Source organism: Globicephala melas, chromosome 2 (assembly GCF_963455315.2).
Source record: "Globicephala melas chromosome 2, mGloMel1.2, whole genome shotgun sequence".
In the NCBI taxonomy this organism is placed as follows: domain Eukaryota; kingdom Metazoa; phylum Chordata; class Mammalia; order Artiodactyla; family Delphinidae; genus Globicephala; species Globicephala melas.
The window spans coordinates 126,089,429-126,096,560 of record NC_083315.2 but is presented as its reverse complement, the minus strand read 5'-3'; the positions used below and the strand labels follow the sequence as shown (position 1 = coordinate 126,096,560).

The window sequence follows — 7,132 nt, the reverse complement described above, 5'->3', positions numbered from 1 at the left end:
ATGGAGACTGCTGGCCACTGGTGGGCAGGGCAATGTCCCAGTATGGCTGGCTGTGTTGCAAGGAGTCCTGAGTATGTTGCTGTCCCACTGGTTAGTGGGCTGGGCCCCAAGTCACCTGGCTGCTTTCCCATGCCCTCATTTTGGCTTGGTGTCAGCAATGTTTCTCAAACAATCTACTCAGAATAAGTAAGTCTCCTTCTGTCATTATCATTTACTTTATTTAGATGTGATTTTCATTATGATGTCATTTTGATAAGGTGAAGGTCCTATTTCCAGGAATGGTATATATGCAAAACAGCTTTGATCTTCAATTTTCATAATGCGCAACAAGCTAGTTTTTCTTGAAGTGGTGAGAATACTAACCATTCTGCAGTTCTATCCATTTACTTTTTAAAATTATCTCTCCCCAAATTCTGACTGACCTACTCTGTTTATAATGAAATTACTAACTTAACCCATTCTAGTTCTATGAGAGAAGTTGGATGCTATTCCAAACTTTTTATAAGTAGATTCCACGTTTTAGAAAAATTCTCACTCCACACACTAAATTTGGCATTTCAATGAAGTTTTAAGATAGGAAATAATTTATATAAGATTAAAATGGTGTATTACAGGTATCTGTCTACAGCATTCTCGTGCACTGAAATGTACATAAGAATTTGTATGAGGAGTTTATTAACAGTACAAGTGCTTGCTCCTGCCCCCCCTTTTTGATCAGTAGGCCTGGAGTAGGACCTTAAAGTGGCAGCATTTGTAACCAGTACTCTGATGCAATTAGATTGAGAACCACATTTTGAAAAACATTAGTTTAAGTGCTTTTCTTCTGTGTGTGAGGAAGTGACCTAGCATTTCCCATTCAGAAAATACTGTCATACCTAAAGACATTCAATTTATCTAAATATGTGGGGACAACTATTCCATAAGTGGACATAGAAATAAACACTTTAGATTGTGAATTATTGAAATATAAACTTAGATGAAGAAAAAAATAACACCAGTATCAGGAAACCCACTAAAATCAACTAAAATAAAGAGGAAAATAAGGATTATCTCATGTTTATTAATCAAGTTTATATTTGACTAATAAATGAAATATTGGGAATTTAAGAGAACCCAATGTAATGTACTCTTTTAGAGATAACTTTCAATAACTTTCATACGAATGTGATTAAGAGAAAAAATGACTAGTGCTAATTAAAGTTGAAGTAGTTTGAAAAATATAAAATGGAAAGAATGCATAAGTGAATTTTAATGATTAAGGATAATTTATGCATATATGTGGAATCTAGAAGAATGGTACAGATGACCTGGTTTGCAAGGCAGAAATACAGACACAGATGTAGAGAACAAACGTATGAACACCAGGGGTGAAAAGCAGAGGGTGGGAGTGCAGGGGGGAGGTGGTGGGATGATTTGGGAGATTGGGATTGAGATATATATATATATATATATATATACACACACACACACTAATATGTATAAAATAGATAACTAATAAGAACCTGCTACATAAAAATAAATTAAATTTAATAAATAAATTTTAAAAAAAGGATAATTTAACATGCTGCTACTAATTGTGATGTTTATTATGCTTGCTTAAACATAGGGAATTTTTCTCCATGTTCCTTACTTGTTTTTTTGTATGTCTTAAAGTATCTTAACCTTCCAATGAGCCTTTCTGGCTAAATTTATAAAAATGGAGCAGAGTGATTTTGTTAATCATGCCAGCTAACTCTTTTCTTCAAATGCCAGCAAAATCTATGCGGCAGCCTGGCAAAAATGATTGATACATTTGATTCTTTCCTGATTAATTCCCCAGGGCACCCTGCATCTATCCAGAGTGGGGACTGGAAATCTTCACAGAACCATCTAAACACTATGATTGGAGGTCAGCTTTACATATTTTTGTCTCAGTTTGAAGTCATATCAATTTCAGTTTTCTAACTGCAGGCAACTGAAATTTAGTGTTGATTTCTATTCTGTTGATATTTTTGATTTGATTTGATGTTGTGAAATACTTAATAGGCAAAGTTCTAAATTTTACTATTTAATTTCCGAAGATGAAGTAAATACTCTTATGGGAAGGTGAAGTCCTAGAAGACTCATCCAAATACCAGAAAGTAGTCTTCACCATGGAGCAAATGGGGAGTGACAGAGTTCTGCCTGCAGAGAGAACCTGAGGTATGTTTTCTCAAGATGCTTGACCTCTAAGCTTCTCTTACAAAGGTGTCTGAAAGCATGCCTCCTGTCACATTCTTATCTTGAAGTTCATCTCTGTATTCTAGTATTATGGAATGGGAGTTTCCAAATTTGTATTGCTTTTGCTGCATCCTCAACATTTTGATCTGCTATATTTTCATTACCAGTAAATTCACAATATTTTCTAATTTCCCCTGTGATTGACTTAAAATTTTTTTCACAAATTTGGAGATTTTCTACTTACTTTTTCCTTAGTGAGCTCTAATTTAATCTTACAGTATTCAGAGAACATACACTGCTCTATTTTAAATCTTTGAAATGTGTTGAGACACGATTCATGGTCCAGAATATTTTGGTAAATGTTCTATGTGCAACTGAAAAAAATTATTTTTCTACGTTTGTTGGATGTAGTGTTCTGTAATCTCTATTAGGTCAAATTGGTTAATCATGTTGTTTCATTGTGCAATGACTCTGCTTTTTCTATAAGTTACTGGGAGAAGTGTTATAAAATCTCCAACACACACTGTGGATTTGTTGATTTCTCATTTTAGTTCTATTACTTTTTAGTTTATATATTTTAAAGCTATGTTATTAAGTTTATATAAATGTATTAATATTATTTATTCCTGTTAAATTACCTATCATTAGGAAATGTCTCTCTTTATCTCAGCTGTTACTCTTAATTTTAACTACTTTTGTGCTATATTAATATTATATGTTAATATAAATTAAAAATATGATATATAATATTTATTTATTTTTTTAACATCTTTATTGGGGTATAATTACTTTACAATGGTGTGTTAGTTTCTGCTTTATAACAAAGTGAATCAGTTATACATATACATATGTTCCCACATCTCTTCCCTCTTGCGTCTCCCTCCCTCCCACCCTAAAAATATGATATATATATTAATACAGCTACACTAGCTTTGTTTTTGCTTGCATAGCATGCTTACATAGCATGTATGTCTGTCTATTTGGAGAATAAAATATTGCTCTTTTTGTTCTATTTGTGGCATTTTTTTATTTGCCCTTTTATTTCTCCTTTCCTGGCTTTTTAAAAATTAATTGCATATGTTTTATTATTTCAATATATAATTTCTATTATCTGACTTGCTGTGACTTTTATTATCATTCTTTTACTGGTTATTTCAGATATTACAAAAGACACCAAAAATACCTAGGAATAAACTTAACCAAGGAGATAAGTGAAAGACCTATACTCTGAAAACTATAAAACACTGATGAAGGAATTTGAAAATGATACAAAGAAATGGAGAGACATACCATGTTCTTGAACCAGAAGAATAAATATTATTAAAAATTCCATACTACACAAAGCAATCATAGAAGATAACATAGGCACAACACTCTTTGACATAAACTATAGAAATATTTTTCTAGATCTGTCTCCTAAGGCAAAAGAAATAAGAGCAAAAATAAATAAATTGGACCTAATTAAACTTAAAATTTTTTGCACAGCAAAGAAAAACATCAAGAAAATGAAAAGACAAGTTACTGAATGAAAGAAAACATTTGCAAATGATAAAACCTGTAAGGGATTAATACCTAAAATATATAAACAGCTCATACAACTCAGTATTAAAAAAAAACCTAACAGCCCAATCGAAAAATGAGCAGAATACCTAAATAGACATTTCTTTAAAGATACATAGAGGGCCAACAGGCACATGAAAATATGCTCAACATCATTAATTATTAGAGAAATGCAAATCAAAACCACAATCAAACCCCACACCTATCAGAATGGCCATCATCAAAAACTCTACAAATAATAAATGCTGGAGATGGTGTGGAGAAAAAGAAACCCTTCTACACTGTTGGTGGGAATGTAAATTGGTGCAGCTACTATGGAAAACAATATGGAGGTTCCTTAAAAAATTAAAAATAGAGCTATCATATGATCTGGCAATTCCACTCCTGGGAATATATCTGGAAAAGATGAAAACTCTAATTTGAAAACATACATGCACCCTAATAGTCATAGCAGCACTATTACAATAGCCAAGGCATGGAAACAACTTGAGTATCTATCAACAGATGATTGGTTTAAGAGGATGTGTGAGATATATATATATATATATATATATATATATAGAGAGAGAGAGAGAGAGAGAGAGAGAGAGAGAGCTGTATAGATATGTATATATCTATAGATATATATACACACATATAAGAAATATTATTCAGCCATAAAATAGAACGAAATTCTACCTTTTGCAACAATATGGATGTAGCTAGAGAGTGCTATGATTACTGAAATAAGTCAGACAAACATGTACCACAATGTCCACTGCACCACTATTTACAATAGCCAGGACATGGAGCCAACCTAAATGTCCATCGACAGATGAATGGATAAAGAAGATGTGGCACATATATACAATGGAATATTACTCAGCCATAAATAGTAACGAAATTGAGTTATTTGTAGTGAGGTGGATGGACCTAGAGACTGTCATACAGAGTGAAGTAAGTCAGAAAGAGAAAAACAAATACCGTATTCTAACACATATGTATGGAATAAAAAAAAAAATGGTAGTGATGAACCTAGTTGCAGGGCAGGAATAAAGATGTAGACATAGAAAATGGACTTGAGGACGTGGGGTGGGAAGGGGAAGCTGGGGCGAAGTTAGTAGAATCGACATATATACACTACTGAATGTAAAATAGTTAGCTAGTGGGAAGCAGCAGCATAGAACAGGGAGATCAGCTCGGTGCTTTGAGATGACCTAGAGGGGTGAGATAGGGAGAATGGGAGGGAGGCTCAAGATGGAGAGGACATGGGGACATATGTATGCATATGGCTGATTCAGTTTGTTGTACAACAGAAACAAACACAGTATTGTGAAGCAATTATACTCCAATAAAGATCTATTTTTAAAAAAAGACAGGGCTTCCCTGGTGGCACAGTGGTTGAGAGTCCGCCTGCTGATGCAGGAGACACGGGTTCGTGCCCTGGTCCGGGAAGATCCCACATGCTGCGGAGCGGCTGGGCCCGTGAGCCATGGCCGCTGAGCCTGCGCGTCTGGAGCCTGTGCTCCGCAACAGGAGAGGCCACAACAGTGAGAGGCCCGCGTACCGCAAAAAAAAAAAAAAAAAAAAAAAAGACAAATACCATATGTTATAAGTAGAATCTAAAAAATTAAACAAATCAATATATACAACAAAACAGAAAAAGACTCATAGGTATAGAGAACAAGCTAGTGGTTACCAATGACGAGAGGGAAGGGAGGAGGGGCAATATAAATTTATGGGATTAAGAGATACAAACTACTGGGGAGCTGTACCCAGGACGGGGTAGGGTAGAGCTGTGATGCTTCTCAGGGCGTAGCTTTCGTCCTGGGGGAAGGGTCCGTGGAATTTGAGGGGAGGTGGAGGAGGTGGAGGAGATGGCGGCCTCGGCGCGGGAAGACGGCGCCCGTAGGCAAGCGCAAGGGCGGCGGGGCTGCGTGCACTATGACAGAGGATGTCTCCTGAAGGCACCATGGTGTGACAAGTTTTATTCTTGCCAGTTGTGTCATGATAACAATGAAGATGATCTGCTAGATCACTTTAAAGTAAAGGAAGTGCAGTGCATAAACCGTGAAAAAATCCAACGTGCACAACAGACTTGTGAAGAATGTAGCACATTGTTTGGAGAACATTATTTTAGTATGTGCCATCTGTTTGACAAAGGCAAGAAACAGTATCACTGTGAAAACTGTGGAATTTGTAGGATTGGTCCAAAGGAAGATTTTTTTCACTGTCTGAAATGTAACTTATGCCTCACAATAAATCTCCAAGGAAAGCACAAGTGTATTGAAAAGGTTTCCCGGCAGAATTGTCCAATATGTTTGCAGGACATTCACACATCTGTATTGTTGCTCATGTCTTGCCATGTGGACATCTTTTACACAGAACGTGTTATGAAGAAATGTTGAAAGAAGGCTACAGATGTCCATTATATATGCTCTCTGCTTTAGATATGACTAGGTACTGGAGACAGCTGGATGATGAGGTAGCACAGACTCCTATGCCATCAGAATATCAGAACATGACTGTGGATATTCTCTGCAATGATTGCAATGGAAAATCTACAGTCCAGTTCCATATATTAGGCATGAAATGTAATATTTGTGAGTCCTACAATACTGCTCAGTCTGGAGGATGTAGAATTTCAGTAGATCAGCAATGACCAGCCTATACTGCACTGGACAACTCAGCATTTTCTGATATAGATAAAGGCTATCTTTTTATCATGATGCATCAGAATCTGTGCATTAGAGTTGATGTGTTTTGCATTAGTGTCACAGGGTAAAATCATATTACAGGATTTAGGGACTCAGGGTGTCTTTATAGAATTATCACAGCTCTACATTGAATGAAAGCCACCATGCTTGTGTTTTGATTGGAAATTCCTTTGGTGTCAGTTGTTTGGAAGTTAATGTTTGCCACTGAAATTCACATCCATAGATGTATTATACTTACAAGGAACTTTGTTTTAAGTGACGCTATGCACACAGAATTCATTTCTAGTTCTTGATAGAACTGTACTTAATTCTCAGTATTATTCTTGACTTTTTAAGGGGTGTGCTATGAGAATATGTTCTATCTTACTGTTAAAACCTAACTACATATACTTTAGAACTTTCTAAGACAGTCCTTTGGATCCTATAAATGTGAATTTTGATGTAATAACTGCTAATAAAACTATATTGAAACAGTAAAAAAAAATTAAAAAATTAAAAAAAAGAGATACAAACTACTATGTAAAAAATAGATAAGCAGCAAGGATATATTGTATAGCCCAGGGAAATATAGTCATTGTTTTATAATAAAGTTAAATAGAGTATAATCTATAAAAATATTGAATCACTATGGTGTATACCTAAAACTAATATAATATTGTAAATCAACTACTATTCAA

At 35.0% G+C, this 7,132-nt stretch overlaps 1 pseudogene; it reads left to right on the top strand.

Moving 5' to 3' along the window:
• Positions 1-5,615: 5,615 nt before the first annotated feature.
• On the top strand, positions 5,616-6,410 carry LOC115852016 (RING finger and CHY zinc finger domain-containing protein 1 pseudogene; annotated as a pseudogene).
• The last annotated feature ends 722 nt before the right edge of the window (positions 6,411-7,132 follow it).